The 17,694-nt window shown below is 34.9% G+C and overlaps 5 non-coding genes across 5 annotated transcripts; all 5 read left to right on the forward strand.

Annotated features, from left to right (window-relative positions):
* The first annotated feature begins 1,805 nt into the window (after positions 1–1,805).
* Positions 1,806–1,877, forward strand: Trnap-agg (transfer RNA proline (anticodon AGG)). The gene has a single exon. It is a non-coding gene; the product is annotated as a tRNA-Pro (tRNA).
* Positions 1,878–6,532: 4,655 nt separating this feature from the next.
* On the forward strand, positions 6,533–6,604 carry Trnap-agg (transfer RNA proline (anticodon AGG)). The gene has a single exon. It is a non-coding gene; the product is annotated as a tRNA-Pro (tRNA).
* A 4,534-nt stretch (positions 6,605–11,138) lies between these two features.
* On the forward strand, positions 11,139–11,210 carry Trnap-agg (transfer RNA proline (anticodon AGG)). The gene has a single exon. It is a non-coding gene; the product is annotated as a tRNA-Pro (tRNA).
* Positions 11,211–13,230: 2,020 nt separating this feature from the next.
* Positions 13,231–13,302, forward strand: Trnap-cgg (transfer RNA proline (anticodon CGG)). Its single transcript has one exon. It is a non-coding gene; the product is annotated as a tRNA-Pro (tRNA).
* A 1,766-nt stretch (positions 13,303–15,068) lies between these two features.
* Positions 15,069–15,140, forward strand: Trnap-agg (transfer RNA proline (anticodon AGG)). The gene has a single exon. It is a non-coding gene; the product is annotated as a tRNA-Pro (tRNA).
* The last annotated feature ends 2,554 nt before the right edge of the window (positions 15,141–17,694 follow it).

Below are 17,694 nucleotides of genomic sequence, written 5' to 3' on the forward strand. Positions count from 1 at the left end.
CCACCGTTCTGAGTCCAAACTAATGGCCCGACACGCCCATTCTGTCTAGAATCCATCAAAAACCTCCTTAGACACTGCAGAGCCGTTGGTCTTGAAGTTTTGGTCCTTTACCACGGGAGACTATATTGATCGGAGGCATGTTCACCACTGACAGCGGCACACAGGTTATACAAAATCGCACATTGAATCCCAGATTATGCATCCCAGATATCAACTTCAGTCAAAATCAGAGCTCAAAATCCAGGCCCATTGTGAAACCTCCAAATTCACACTTCCAGAATCAGACCTTCAGATTCAGACCACTCTACGGCTTAAGATAACTCCTGCAAAGTGGAATGCTCCAAAATAAAATGTGTTGCTTAATGATATTACTGTGTGACTTGACTTTAAAAATACCCTGATCATGGTGCAATCCACGGCTAGAGAATTCAAGGTAATTTATCTTCCCACTTGAAGCACTTTGCTCGTGCAGCATTGGGTGAACCGAACAGCGTATTTGGATATACCTTAAAACGTCAATAAACGACTCTCGGGGGTAACGCTGTACGGGGAAAAGAAATTTGAGGACATTTTACTTAAGGTATAATGCGTAATCATTAATTACACATACAAATTACTTGACAGTCGACTTTAAGAAAACAAATGAATCAAAGGACCTAATATGAACTAACCAAAGGCTATATATGATGAAAACAATATGGTCATTATGATTTACATATAGGAGATCCATGATATAGTTATATCAGAAAGCCTATAAACAATATAACATTAAACAGATTCATTTCATTGGAGTGAGAAACAGGCGAGCATTCCATAAACACGTGGTGAGGTCTGCAAAGACACATTAGCATGCAAAATGTTTTGTTATATAAAATAAAAGCTATGCAACATTCAACGGAAAGTTCTCTCTTCTGTTGGAACTTACACCATGTCTCTGGGAATATCACTTGACAGAAAGCAATACAAAAGCTTCAACCACCTCAATTCTAGTTGTAAAGGTAATGTTTTTGCAACTACAAGATGGTAATTCCAGCTGAAATAATGTTATACTCACTCTGAATACCTGATTGAATGACTCAATGTTTCACGCTTCCATGAAGGTAACACTCTTTTGCCTTCATTGCTAGACGAGCGGGTTTTTCCATTCGAGTCATCAATCGAAATTTCATGCGCTAAACACAACGAAATGTTATTGTATTTATAAGTCCAAAAGTAACTACACCAAATCTTTTCTATTAGTATCTTTAGTTTACGTGAGATTACAAAGTATACACGATGACAACATTGCCTTTTACAAGCGCGATTCAGTGTTTAATGGACTAATTATATGATACTGTCCATTTATATGTACATTTCCTAGTTCTGTGGAATTCCAACTTTAAAACACAAATACAGCTACTTTAATAATAACTAAAACATGACAAAAACAAAAATACCAAAGAAAACTGGAAACAAAATTTGTTGCAATAACAACAAATGGCTATTGCTATCAGGGAATTCTATTTTAGAAGCGGTTACAATGAAAACATTAAAGAAAATCTAATATGGGCATGTACCATTCAAATGTAACTTCGATGATCACCGATAAATTCAGTTTGAGCTCTTTTTATAAACGTTATCTTGTCAATCGTCATTTACTCAATGTCATTCATAGATTTTGCGACGCTGGATCATACACATGAACGTAACCTGGTGAAGGCATACAGCAATAATAAATAAAGCGAGGTATGCATCATTACAACGTACAACATCCATCTTTAAACTTGACATTCATACAATTATCGGAACAGACATTTCATCATCACGGCTCGTTGGTCTAGGGGTATGATTCTCGCTTAGGGTGCGAGAGGTCCCGGGTTCAAATCCCGGACGAGCCCAACATTTTATCATGTTTTAATTTGCCCACTTTGTCGCCATCGATAATATCCTACTTTACTAAAACTTATTAAGCCCACATTTTGTTTTAATTCCTTTAAAGAGCAAAAGCGTCTAACAGCCAAGCCAGATAAGCAATGAAATATACATTTCTTCACTAAGCTCTGAGTAACACAATGACAATCTGATATTGATAACAAAGACTTGTCAATGTAGTGTCATCGTAAATTATCTGACTACATATATGGTATATTATTGCACATTTTTCAGTGGAAAGTAATTATGTGAATACGAGTTGTTGGTATACCAATTTTGTTTTATATAAAATCAAGGGTGCCAAAATACGCTTGAAAAATCAGCGTCCTCAATGTAGCTATAGCGGTTCTTATAATCATGTCTGCAAGCTAATATTCGTCAAAAGACATTGAAAATTTCATACAGGAGATATATAGACATTTCAATTTATCATGCTTTACAAATGGTATGACCATGGCCAACAACAAGAGTAAACAGATACATTTCTAATCTATCTACGGTGCACAATTGTATCCCATGTATAACGATATAAGCATGGAAATGTAAAAAAGGATTATCAGTGCTAATACTTAACGAATTAAATATATGAAGACCTATCCGAGATGATGCTACACGTCTCTTTTTCCAAATATCTACAGCAATCATAGCCAAAATCACGCCTACAAATCTAGACCAAGAGTGTTTAATAAAAGTCGTTAGGCACGTGGTAAAGATTATTTACACACATTGTCATGCGAAACCTTTTGGTGCATATAACAGCAGTGCACCATTCAAAGCATCGATTATCTCTTCTGTTCCATTTGATACCATGCCTCTGGGACGTTGAATCGACAGCAATGAAAATGCGTCAGCCGCCATAATTCTAGTTGGAGAGTTCATTCTTTGACACTACTCGAAGGTTAATTCCAGCTTAGATATTTTTTTATACTCCAAATACCGGAAGGAATGACTCAAGGTTTTACATTTCCATGAAGGCAACACCCAGTTTCATTGATTGCAAGAGAAGCTGGCTTTTTCTTCCGAGTTATCTATAGGAATTCCATGCGCTAAACAACAGTGACGTGATTCGATTTTGATTTTGAACGTAGCTTTAACAGTTTTTCAGTCATATCGCTTCGATGCCTGCAATGTGCCACTTTATAGTGATGTCTAGCAGTGGGGCATCATGCCGCAGACATGTATTATGATATCCCACCCAGTCACATTATCCTAACACCAGGCCGACCAGTCCTAACACTAACCTCTTAATGCTGAGCGCCAAAAGAGGCATCTGGTAGTACCATTTGTGTAAGTACTCCATGTACTATTTGAATACAGTAGTTAAAGAACCCCAAAGCTGAATTAGAAGTATTAACATATATTGTTATGCATCTCTTTATTGAATTGGGATAAAGGGATGGTATTATTATTGTGTTGAAAAAATATGCTAAAGATAATAATTCATTTCTTAATTGTTATGACGAAAATATATTTATTTGTTCAAGTGTATAGTTGGTCCTAATAATTTATATGATCGGCTATGATGAAAGCATTTCCTGTTGGTCGAATTAAACGGATATATTCATACGTCTTAAAATGGCTATATTTTGGTAGCTGACCCTGATGAAACAGAAAATCTACACAATGCTCACAATGGTTACTGACTAGTTCCTGAACGTTAACTGCTAAGAAGGAATGTCTAAGCAACTTTTAAAAAAGAACAGTAAACGAACTAGTGTTTTAACAGTATGAAGCTGGGATGGTGTTGTATTTAGCGAAGACACATTTTGTGGACTTTTCGTAAGTGGTTTTTTGACACTTATCATATGTCAATGTCATTTATATATTCTGCCACGCTGTATCATAAAACTTGACCGTAAGCTAGCAAAACCATACAGTAATGACAAAATCCACTGAGGTATGCTGCATTAAATGTTTAGCCAACACTATTAAACTTGTCATACAGGCAATTATCGGAACAGATATAATTTTTAACTACGGCTCGTTGGTCTAGGGGTATGATTCTCGCTTCGGAAGTAAGATATTTAGTTTGGAAAAGCATAAATACTGGAAATTGATACACCTACCTTTCAAGACCCCAGATTGTATAGATTTGGATTACAGAATAATGCACAATCGAATATTTACAAAAGAGAGACTAAAATACTATGGCAAAATTGATAATGACTTATGTCCAGTGTGCCAGTTGGAAACAGAGGATTTATTTCACATGTTTTTGAAATGTCCTGAATTAAGCTCTTTTAAGAATTATATTGTATATATAGTTGAGATTCTTTTTAAAAATTGTAGAGTTGGTGTTCTCAATAGCACTTCTTTTGAACAAATGCTCATGATAGGATATAACAAAGAAACAAAATCAGTAAATAGTTATTTTTTGAACTACATTCTGAGCATTGCTCGATTGTGCATTTACAAAAGAAGAAACATTATGTCTTTATTAGGGAAACAAATAGACATCGAAAGATTGTTCCAATATTTGACTAGAAAATATATATTATATGCGTATCAACATTACAAAGACAAAAATCAGACTTTGATTACGAAGTATTTTGTAAAAGATAATCCTTTAATGAGAATAGAAGAGGATAAAGTGTTTATTACATTGTAGAATCATTGTTTTGTACTATAGCATTACAAAAAAATTTTAGAATCATTGTTCTGTAATATAGCTTAACAAAATACTATTGTAGAATCATTGTTTTGTAATATAGCATTACAAACTACTATGTACATACTGACTGTATATTTTTAACTTATATACTGTACAAAGCTTTTTTTAAATAAAGAAAGAAAAAAAAAAAAAAAATTCTCGCTTCGGGTGCGAGAGGTCCCGGGTTCGAATCCCGGACGAGCCCAATATTTTATTATGTTTCACGTCGCCCACTTTGTCTCTATCGTTACTATAATGCCGAATCTTTCCTCACTTTTTTCTAAACTATTCATTTTAATTGTTTCAAATAGCACAAAACATCTCACCGCTAAACCTGGTCACATGCACTAATAAATATATGTAACTAAAAGTATATATCTACACAAAGGTCTGATTAACATTTGTGTACAATGACATATTGACAAAAACATCAGTGCAAGACAAATGTGTGCCTAAAGAGTGACAGGTGTATTCGACAGCATAAATCGTTGGTCAAAGGAACTAGTTATATCTTTGGGTATCATAACTCTCGTTCAGCATGTAATTCAGTAACAGGAAGGTCTAAACATTAGACACCTGGCCTGCACTAATGACAACGAAATAGAATCGTAAATATTGTGACTGAATGTGTGATATTTGGTCACACATTTTCAATACAAAGAATTATGTGAATGTGACTTGGTACTATATCAGTTATTTATAAAAGAAAACGAGACGATATTCGCATGAAAAATTAGCGTCCTCTTTGTATTTATATACGATAGTACAACCAAACCTGTAAACAAATATTCTACAAAAATGACATTAAGAACTATATACACAAGGTATATTGAAAATTAAATCTCATCGAACTTTGCTGATGACATGATCAAGGCCATCATCAAGAGCACACATAGAAATGATGATTGGTATAACAGCTATAAAACGAGAAGGTACTCATTTCTTATCTCTGTGCGACGCACGATTTTATCCCATGTATGATGGTTTTAGTTCTAAAGATGTCCATTTTCTATAGCTGTCAGAATTGTAATATAGATAAGCAGATTAGCTTGCGCATGTCACGTGTAAGTCTAGACAAGTGAAAACAGCAATGACCAATTCGATAATCAATAGTATGTATCTTTCATCTAATAACGTCTTATCTACATGATGATATTCAGATTAAATAATATCAAAGAAAGTAGAAATTGAACAATTTGTTACATTGTTTCGATGAGATAATACATCACATTAATCAGTCGAGTAATATTGCCTTTCAACACCAATTACTACATAGTCGTTGAAACACCTATATTCTTCAATGAGTGTTCCCAAAACTTAACAGAAAGTTCAACAATCTGGAACACACAAAAACAATTGGATGCAGATCTTTCTGTTTCTCTTATGGCGCTAAATAAGTTGTAGTAGATTTTGTTGTTATCGAATAATGGTTTTCAGACATCATAGCGATATGCCTGAAAAATTCATAACATTGAAGTAATGTATCATTGACCAGTATCCACCATAACTAAATATCACTTCGCATTAAATTGCAAAGACTATTCGTTGCTGTAAGCCGAAGGATGGAAACAAAATACAAAGAATGCGTGACATAATTCTGCTCATCGTGAAATATAGTATACATGTAATGCATTGAACATGTAAAGCTTTATCATTTGATTTATATATTCTGTTTATCAATGTTTCAAAAGTCTGTTTCAGTATTTTGATGCAATTTAATCTTTAAATACTATTACAAAATGTCCTTTATCATACATCTGATCGTCACTGATAAGTTCAGTTTTAGCACATTTCACAAGCGTTATCTTGTCAGTCGTCATTACCCAACGTCATCTATGGATTTTGCAACGCTGTATCATAAAGCATGAAAGTAACTTGGTGCAGGTATACATCAATGATAAAAAGATGGAGATATGCTGCATTATACTATACAACTTCCATCATTAATCTTCACATTCTCTTTTTCGACACGGCTCGTTGGTCTAGGGGTATGATTCTCGCTTAGGATGCGAGAGGTCCCGGGTTCAAATCCCGGACGAGCCCAACGTTTTTAATCAAGTTTCTACTTCGTCCACTTTGTCTCGATGTTTGCAAATATTCTTCAAGAGACATTAAACAATATATATGAGATTGATGGATATTTCAATCGTATTTGACTTTACATATGACATGAATGTGACCAACATAAAGAGTACACAATGTGATAACTGATAGAGCATTACAAAACGAGAACGAGTTCATATCTAATGTATCCACGATGCATGATTTTATCCATTGTATGATGCTATAAACAAGAGAATATAACAAGGGATCATCAGTCCTAATATATACTTAATTATATATATATATATATATATATATATATATATATATATATATATATATATATATATATATATATATATATATATATATATATATATATATATATATATATATATATATATATATATAATTGTGTGTGTGAGTGTGATTTGAATTTTTAACGTAGCTTTAACAATTTTTTGAGTCATATCGCTACGATGTCCGCAGTGATGTCTAGCACCGGGGCATCATGACACAGACATGTAGCATGATGTCCCACTCAGTCACATTATCCTGAAACAAGGTCAACCAGTCCTATATCTAACCTCTTAATGCTGAGCGACTAGCGAGGTATGCCGATAAATCAGTCTTTCCCCCGTGATGATGCTGATTCTCTGATGAGGGGCTGATACCACAACATCGTCCATCAGTATCAACACAGATTTGTGGTGTTGATTTATCGGACTATTTGTGAGGCAGCTGTTAATACCATTTTTATGTCCTTTGTACGACTCGCCCGTGAATTGAAACTCCAACCTCCCGCATCCGAGGCGGACGCTCAAACCACTAGCCCACCGGAGCGGTCCAACACGGTAAAGAAACTTATTGCAATAGCAAAATGTGTACTGCTTTTAGGGATTCTATTATAAGCCGTCGAAATCAAAATATTAAAGAAACTTCGATTAAAGCCTTCAACTTAATTGATCTCTTATTCGTTGTTTTTTGATAATTTGTAGACTGTTAAACAAAATTAAAAGAACTACATTTTGAAAACAAATAATTCAAGATATTAGTATACGGCTTGATTGTGTTCACTTTCGAAAGAACACAATATTGAAGCAAGTAAAACTGAACAGTACACTTTATAGTCAAATTTCTTTTCACATTAGATTGCGAAGACAATGTGTAGCTGTAAACCGGTGGATAGGAAATTACGTCATAGTATAGATGCGTGAAAATTCTGCAGACTTTAAAGTACAATATACAGGTAAGGCATTGAAACAATACGCAATAACCATTTGACTTGTTTATTCTCTTTATCAATTCTTTTACAATTATTTTTGTCCAGCCATTGCGCGCGCATTTTAATTTTACCTTAATTGTAAGAAATATTCTTAAATCTCTGAACGTCACTAAGTTTATTTTGGGCACTTTTCATAAGTGAGTTGTTGTCATTTATAATCAGTCAATGTTATCTATAGATTTGGCCACGAAGTATCATAAATCATGAATGTAACCAAGTAAACACATACATCATTGATAAATCAATCGAGTTATGCTGCATTAAAATGTACACCTTACAAAATTAAACTTGATACGCATGTTATTATCGGAAAAATCTTATTTTCAACACGGCTTGTTGATATAGGGGTGTTATTCTTGCATAGGGAGCGAGAAGTCCCGAACGAGCGCAACAGTTTATCATGTGTTATGCTGCCCAATTTGTGGTGATCGATACAATAATGTTGAATTTTTCTTCACTTTAAATTTCTAAACTCACTATCTGTTTAATTGCTTCAAGGAGCACAAACGTCTAACAGCTAGGCTAGTCTCTGCATGAATTAAATATATGTAATGAAATATATATTTATACACTAAGCTCGATCAACACCTGTGTACAATGGCAGATTGATGATAAATGTATAATCATTACATACATGTCCTTCCCTAATTGACTATGAAACGGCATCGTAAATTATGTGACAACGTATGCGATTTTGCTTCACACTTTTAAGTACAAAGAATCATGTGACTGAGTTGGTGTTATTCCACTTATTTATAAGAACAAGGTTGACAACATACGCTTGAAAACTTAGCGTCCTCAGTGTAGATACAGAAGATAGCTTAAACAATCCTACAAGCAAAAAGATCTTTAAAACTATATTCACTTTACAGATGAAATGACCATGGTCAACATCAAAAGTACACAGACAAGATGATAACTGATTTAATGTATACAAAACGAGTTCATTCCTAATCTAAATACGATGAACAATTTTATGTCATGCATGATAATATAAACAACTTTAAAAAGGGACTATGAATGCTAATAGATAATTAAATAGATAATCTCTTCTTTTCCAAATGAAACCAAACCTCTAGGACGTTGTATCGACAGGAAGTAATGAACATGCTTCAGTCACCTAAATTACAGTTTAATAAGTAATCTTTTTGCAACTACTGGAAGGATAATTCTAGCCAAAATATTTTTTATCTACTCTGTCCGAGAGAGTGACTCACGTTTTCATAAAGGTTACATTCTTTTGCTTTCATTACAAGATGAGCTGAGCTTTTCTTGCGAGTCATCTATCGAAATTCCATGAGGTAATCCAAACAAAATAGCATTGTATTTCAAAGTCCAAGAGGAAACACATCGAGTCTTTTCAATTAGCTTCTTTATTTTCAGAGAGATCGTAGCAAAATACAAACGCTGGCAATCTTGTCTTTGAAAAGTGCGTTCCGATTTCCCACCGTTCTGAGTCCAAACTAATGGCCCGACACGCCCATTCTGTCTAGAATCCATCAAAAACCTCCTTAGACACTGCAGAGCCGTTGGTCTTGAAGTTTTGGTCCTTTACCACGGGAGACTATATTGATCGGAGGCATGTTCACCACTGACAGCGGCACACAGGTTATACAAAATCGCACATTGAATCCCAGATTATGCATCCCAGATATCAACTTCAGTCAAAATCAGAGCTCAAAATCCAGGCCCATTGTGAAACCTCCAAATTCACACTTCCAGAATCAGACCTTCAGATTCAGACCACTCTACGGCTTAAGATAACTCCTGCAAAGTGGAATGCTCCAAAATAAAATGTGTTGCTTAATGATATTATTGTGTGACTTGACTTTAAAAATACCCTGATCATGGTGCAATCCACGGCTAGAGAATTCAAGGTAATTTATCTTCCCACTTGAAGCACTTTGCTCGTGCAGCATTGGGTGAACCGAACAGCGTATTTGGATATACCTTAAAACATCAATAAACGACTCTCGGGGGTAACGCTGTACGGGGAAAAGAAATTTGAGGACATTTTACTTAAGGTATAATGCGTAATCATTAATTACACATACAAATTACTTGACAGTCGACTTTAAGAAAACAAATGAATCAAAGGACCTAATATGAACTAACCAAAGGCTATATATGATGAAAACAATATGGTCATTATGATTTACATATAGGAGATCCATGATATAGTTATATCAGAAAGCCTATAAACAATATAACATTAAACAGATTCATTTCATTGGAGTGAGAAACAGGCGAGCATTCCATAAACACGTGGTGAGGTCTGCAAAGACACATTAGCATGCAAAATGTTTTGTTATATAAGATAAAAGCTATGCAACATTCAACGGAAAGTTCTCTCTTCTGTTGGAACTTACACCATGTCTCTGGGAATATCACTTGACAGAAAGCAATACAAAAGCTTCAACCACCTCAATTCTAGTTGTAAAGGTAATGTTTTTGCAACTACAAGATGGTAATTCCAGCTGAAATAATGTTATACTCACTCTGAATACCTGATTGAATGACTCAATGTTTCACGCTTCCATGAAGGTAACACTCTTTTGCTTTCATTGCTAGACGAGCTGGTTTTTCCATTCGAGTCATCAATCGAAATTTCATGCGCTAAACACAACGAAATGTTATTGTATTTATAAGTCCAAAAGTAACTACACCAAATCTTTTCTATTAGTATCTTTAGTTTACGTGAGATTACAAAGTATACACGATGACAACATTGCCTTTTTCAAGCGCGATCCAGTGTTTAATGGACTAATTATATGATACTGTCCATTTATATGTACATTTCCTAGTTCTGTGGAATTCCAACTTTAAAACACAAATACAGCTACTTTGATAATAACTAAAACATGACAAAAACAAAAATACCAAAGAAAACTGGAAACAAATTTTGATGCAATAACAACAAATGGCTATTGCTATCAGGGAATTCTATTTTAGAAGCGGTTACAATGAAAACATTAAAGAAAATCTAATATGGGCATGTACCATTCAAATGTAACTTCGATGATCACCGATAAATTCAGTTTGAGCTCTTTTTATAAACGTTATCTTGTCAATCGTCATTTACTCAATGTCATTCATAGATTTTGCGACGCTGGATCATACACATGAACGTAACCTGGTGAAGGCATACAGCAATAATAAATAAAGCGAGCTATGCATCATTACAACGTACAACATCCATCTTTAAACTTGACATTCATACAATTATCGGAACAGACATTTCATCATCACGGCTCGTTGGTCTAGGGGTATGATTCTCGCTTAGGGTGCGAGAGGTCCCGGGTTCAAATCCCGGACGAGCCCAACATTTTATCATGTTTTAATTTGCCCACTTTGTCGCAATCGATAATATCCTACTTTACTAAAACTTATTAAGCCCACATTTTGTTTTAATTCCTTTAAAGAGCAAAAGCGTCTAACAGCCAAGCCAGATAAGCAATGAAATATACATTTCTTCACTAAGCTCTGAGTAACACCTGTACACAATGACAATCTGATATTGATAACAAAGAATTGTCAATGTAGTGTCATCGTAAATTATCTGACTACATATATGGTATATTATTGCACATTTTTCAGTGGAAAGTAATTATGTGAATACGAGTTGTTGGTATACCAATTTTGTTTTATATAAAATCAAGGGTGCCAAAATACGCTTGAAAAATCAGCGTCCTCAATGTAGCTATAGCGGTTCTTATAATCATGTCTGCAAGCTAATATTCGTCAAAAGACATTTAAAAGTTCATACAGGAGATATATAGACATTTCAATTTATCATGCTTTACAAATGGTATGACCATGGCCAACAACAAGAGTAAACAGATACATTTCTAATCTATCTACGGTGCACAATTGTATCCCATGTATAACGATATAAGCATGGAAATGTAAAAAAGGATTATCAGTGCTAATACTTAACGAATTAAATATATGAAGACCTATCCGAGATGATGCTACACGTCTCTTCTTCCAAATATCTACAGCAATCATAGCCAAAATCACGCCTACAAATCTAGACCAAGAGTGTTTAATAAAAGTCGTTAGGCACGTGGTAAAGATTATTTACACACATTGTCATGCGAAACCTTTTGGTGCATATAACAGCAGTGCACCATTCAAAGCATCGATTATCTCTTCTGTTCCATTTGATACCATGCCTCTGGGACGTTGAATCGACAGCAATGAAAATGCGTCAGCCGCCATAATTCTAGTTGGAGAGTTCATTCTTTGACACTACTCGAAGGTTAATACCAGCTTAGATATTTTTTTATACTCCAAATACCGGAAGGAATGACTCAAGGTTTTACATTTCCATGAAGGCAACACTCAGTTTCATTGATTACAAGAGAAGCTTGCTTTTTCTTCCGAGTTATCTATAGGAATTCCATGCGCTAAACAACAGTGATGTGAAGCGATTTTGATTTTGAACGTAGCTTTAACAGTTTTTCAGTCATATCACTTCGATACCTGCAATGTGCCACTTTATAGTGATGTCTAGCAGTGGGGCATCATGCCGCAGACATGTATTATGATATCCCACCCAGTCACATTATCCTAACACCAGGCCGACCAGTCCTAACACTAACCTCTTAATGCTGAGCGCCAAAAGAGGCATCTGGTAGTACCATTTGTGTAAGTACTCCATGTAATATTTGAATACAGTAGTTAAAGAACCCCAAAGCTGAATTAGAAGTATTAACATATATTGTTATGCATCTCTTTATTGAATTGGGATAAAGGGATGGTATTATTATTGTGTTGAAAAAATATGCTAAAGATAATAATTCATTTCTTAATTGTTATGACGAAAATATATTTATTTGTTCAAGTGTATAGTTGGTCCTAATAATTTATATGATCGGCTATGATGAAAGCATTTCCTGTTGGTCGAATTAAACGGATATATTCATACGTCTTAAGATGGCTATATTTTGGTAGCTGACCCTGATGAAACTGAAAATCTACACAATGCTCACAATGGTTACTGACTAGTTCCTGAACGTTAACTGCTAAGAAGGAATGTCTAAGCAACTTTTAAAAAAGAACAGTAAACGAGCTAGTGTTTTAACAGTATGAAGCTGGGATGGTGTTGTATTTAGCGAAGACACATTTTGTGGACTTTTCGTAAGTGGTTTTTTGACACTTATCATATGTCAATGTCATTTATATATTCTGCCACGCTGTATCATAAAACTTGACCGTAAGCTAGCAAAACCATACAGTAATGACAAAATCCACTGAGGTATGCTGCATTAAATGTTTAGCCAACACTATTAAACTTGTCATACAGGCAATTATCGGAACAGATATAATTTTTAACTACGGCTCGTTGGTCTAGGGGTATGATTCTCGCTTCGGGTGCGAGAGGTCCCGGGTTCAAATCCCGGACGAGCCCAATATTTTATTATGTTTCACGTCGCCCACTTTGTCTCTATCGTTACTATAATGCCGAATCTTTCTTCACTTTTTTCTAAACTCTTCATTTTAATTGTTTCAAATAGCACAAAACATCTCACCGCTAAACCTGGTCACATGCACTAATACATATATGTAACTAAAAGTATATATCTACACAAAGGTCTGATTAACATTTGTGTACAATGACATATTGACAAAAACATCAGTGCAAGACAAATGTGTGCCTAAAGAGTGACAGGTGTATTCGACAGCATAAATCGTTGGTCAAAGGAACTAGTTATATCTTTGGGTATCATAACTCTCGTTCAGCATGTAATTCAGTAACAGGAAGGTCTAAACATTAGACACCTGGCCTGCACTAATGACAACGAAATAGAATCGTAAATATTGTGACTGAATGTGTGATATTTGGTCACACATTTTCAATACAAAGAATTATGTGAATGTGACTTGGTGCTATATCAGTTATTTATAAAAGAAAACGAGACGATATTCGCATGAAAAATTAGCGTCCTCTTTGTATTTATATACGATAGTACAACCAAACCTGTAAACAAATATTCTACAAAAAAGACATTAAGAACTATATACACCAGGTATATTGAAAATTAAATCTCATCGAACTTTGCTGATGACATGATCAAGGCCATCATCAAGAGCACACATAGAAATGATGATTGGTATAACAGCTATAAAACGAGAAGGTACTCATTTCTTATCTCTGTGCGACGCACGATTTTATCCCATGTATGATGGTTTTAGTTCTAAAGATGTCCATTTTCTATAGCTGTCAGAATTGTAATATAGATAAGCAGATTAGCTTGCGCATGTCACGTATAAGTCTAGACAAGTGAAAACAGCAATGACAATTCGATAATCAATAGTATGTATCTTTCATCTAATAACGTCATATCTACATGACGATATTCAGATTAAATAATATCAAAGAAAGTAGAAATTGAACAATTTGTTACATTGTTTCGATGAGATAATACATCACATTAATCAGTCGAGTAATATTGCCTTTCAACACCAATTACTACATAGTCGTTGAAACACCTATATTCTTCAATGAGTGTTCCCAAAACTTAACAGAAATTTCAACAATCTGGAACACACAAAAACAATTGGATGCAGATCTTTCTGTTTCTCTTATGGCGCTAAATAAGTTGTAGTAGATTTTGTTGTTATCGAATAATGGTTTTCAGACATCGTAGCGATATGTCTGAAAAATTCATAACATTGAAGTAATGTATCATTGACCAGTATCCACCATAACTAAATATCACTTCGCATTAAATTGCAAAGACTATTCGTTGCTGTAAGCCGAAGGATGGAAACAAAATACAAAGAATGCGTGACATAATTCTGCTCATCGTGAAATATAGTATACATGTAATGCATTGAACATGTAAAGCTTTATCATTTGATTTATATATTCTGTTTATCAATGTTTCAAAAGTCTGTTTCAGTATTTTGATGCAATTTAACCTTTAAATACTATTACCAAAATGTCCTTTATCATACATCTGATCGTCACTGATAAGTTCAGTTTTAGCACATTTCACAAGCGTTATCTTGTCAGTCGTCATTACCCAACGTCATCTATGGATTTTGCAACGCTGTATCATAAAACATGAAAGTAACTTGGTGCAGGTATACATCAATGATAAAAAGATAGAGATATGCTGCATTATACTATACAACTTCCATCATTAATCTTCACATTCTCTTTTTCGACACGGCTCGTTGGTCTTGGGGTATGATTCTCGCTTAGGGTGCGAGAGGTCCCGGGTTCAAATCCCGGACGAGCCCAACGTTTTTAATCATGTTTCTACTTCGTCCACTTTGTCTCGATGTTTGCAAATATTCTTCAAGAGACATTAAACAATATATATGAGATTGATGGATATTTCAATCGTATTTGACTTTACATATGACATGAATGTGACCAACATAAAGAGTACACAATGTGATAACTGATAGAGCATTACAAAACGAGAACGAGTTCATATCTAATGTATCCACGATGCATGATTTTATCCATTGTATGATGCTATAAACAAGAGAATATAACAAGGGATCATCAGTCCTAATATATACTTAAGGAATTATATATATATAGATATAGATATAGATAAAGATATAGATATATAATTGTTTGTGTGAGTGTGATTTGAATTTTTAACGTAGCTTTAACAATCTTTTGAGTCATATCGCTACGATGTCCGCAGTGATGTCTAGCACCGGGGCATCATGACACAGACATGTAGCATGATGTCCCACTCAGTCACATTATCCTGAAACAAGGTCAACCAGTCCTATATCTAACCTCTTAATGCTGAGCGACTAGCGATTTATGCCGATAAATCAGTCTTTCACCCGTGATGATGCTGATTCTCTGATGAGGGGCTGATACCACAACATCGTCCATCAGTATCAACACAGATTTGTGGTGTTGATTTATCGGACTATTTGCGAGGCAGCTGTTAATACCATTTTTATGTCCTTTGTACGACTCGCCCGTGAATTGAAACTCCAACCTCCCGCATCCGAGGCGGACGCTCAAACCACTAGCCCACCGGAGCGGTCCAACACGGTAAAGAAACTTATTGCAATAGCAAAATGTGTACTGCTTTTAGGGATTCTATTATAAGCCGTCGAAATGAAAACATTAAAGAAACTTCGATTAAAGCCTTCAACTTAATTGATCTCTTATTCGTTGTTTTTTGATAATTTGTAGACTGTTAAACAAAATTAAAAGAACTACATTTTGAAAACAAATAATTCAAGGTATTAGTATACGGCTTGATTGTGTTCACTTTCGAAAGAACACAATATTGAAGCAAGTAAAACTGAACAGTACACTTTATAGTCAAATTTCTTTTCACATTAGATTGCGAAGACAATGTGTAGCTGTAAACCGGTGGATAGGAAATTACGTCATAGTATAGATGCGTGAAAATTCTGCAGACTTTAAAGTACAATATACAGGTAAGGCATTGAAACAATACGCAATAACCATTTGACTTGTTTATTCTCTTTATCAATTCTTTTACAATTATTTTTGTCCAGCCATTGCGCGCGCATTTTAATTTTACCTTAATTGTAAGAAATATTCTTAAATCTCTGAACGTCACTAAGTTTATTTTGGGCACTTTTCATAAGTGAGTTGTTGTCATTTATAATCAGTCAATGTTATCTATAGATTTGGCCACGAAGTATCATAAATCATGAATGTAACCAAGTAAACACATACATCATTGATAAATCAATCGAGTTATGCTGCATTAAAATGTACACCTTACAAAATTAAACTTGATACGCATGTTATTATCGGAAAAATCTTATTTTCAACACGGCTTGTTGATATAGGGGTGTTATTCTTGCATAGGGAGCGAGAAGTCCCGAACGAGCGCAACAGTTTATCATGTGTTATGCTGCCCAATTTGTGGTGATCGATACAATAATGTTGAATTTTTCTTCACTTTAAATTTCTAAACTCACTATCTGTTTAATTGCTTCAAGGAGCACAAACGTCTAACAGCTAGGCTAGTCTCTGCATGAATTAAATATATGTAATGAAATATATATTTATAGCAGCAGAGGGGCTGTACAGACCGAAACTTTTTGCACAATAAACCCCTCCAGGAAACTATTCCTCGATAGAGGGCTTATTTCGACGAAATAAACCCTTCTATTCAGAATACAGGACAAAAAAAAATGTCCCCCGAAAACTCGAAGAGTTTCCAGGGACAAACTCGTTGAGTTTGCACTGACAACTTGGGTTACTTCAATAAATCTGAAACAGTTTCCGTGGCGGGGTCGTTATTGAAAAATCCATGGGTCGGGTCCATCCCCTCTGCTGCTCTGGGAAATGAGTTTCCAAGGAAAAACATTTTTATGTTGCAAATAGTGTATCAAGTCCAATACGGTATCTTGTTCTGGGATCGTGTAAATTTATTGTCACAAATCCGTGAGGTTTTCTTTGAGCATGACTGAAGAAATTTTTAAATTTATTTAAATCCATATCGCCACCACACCAGGTTTGATGAATATTTCTCAGTGTATGTGTATCAACTCCATTGAATATCGCAAGAAGATTACAATTATCCCTGATTACTTTAGGAATTTGTGTATAACGCTGAGTAACATAAATCACATCAGTGTTTTTGTGACGTCCCCGGGAAAATATTCTTGCGGGATTTTTTTGCTTGTCCAACATAACATCATCATACACTACTAGGTTGTTAATTGATTCATCAAGATCCTCGACGCTGGGGGCTTCTTCGATATCAGTGATAAATTCAACAACATCCTCACCGTCTTTACTCAGCGCGCTTGCACTCTCATTAAAATCTTTTATAAC

Source organism: Sinohyriopsis cumingii, chromosome 18 (genome assembly GCF_028554795.1).
Source record: "Sinohyriopsis cumingii isolate HCF-2022 chromosome 18, ASM2855479v2, whole genome shotgun sequence".
NCBI classification, from domain to species: Eukaryota; Metazoa; Mollusca; class Bivalvia; order Unionida; family Unionidae; genus Sinohyriopsis; species Sinohyriopsis cumingii.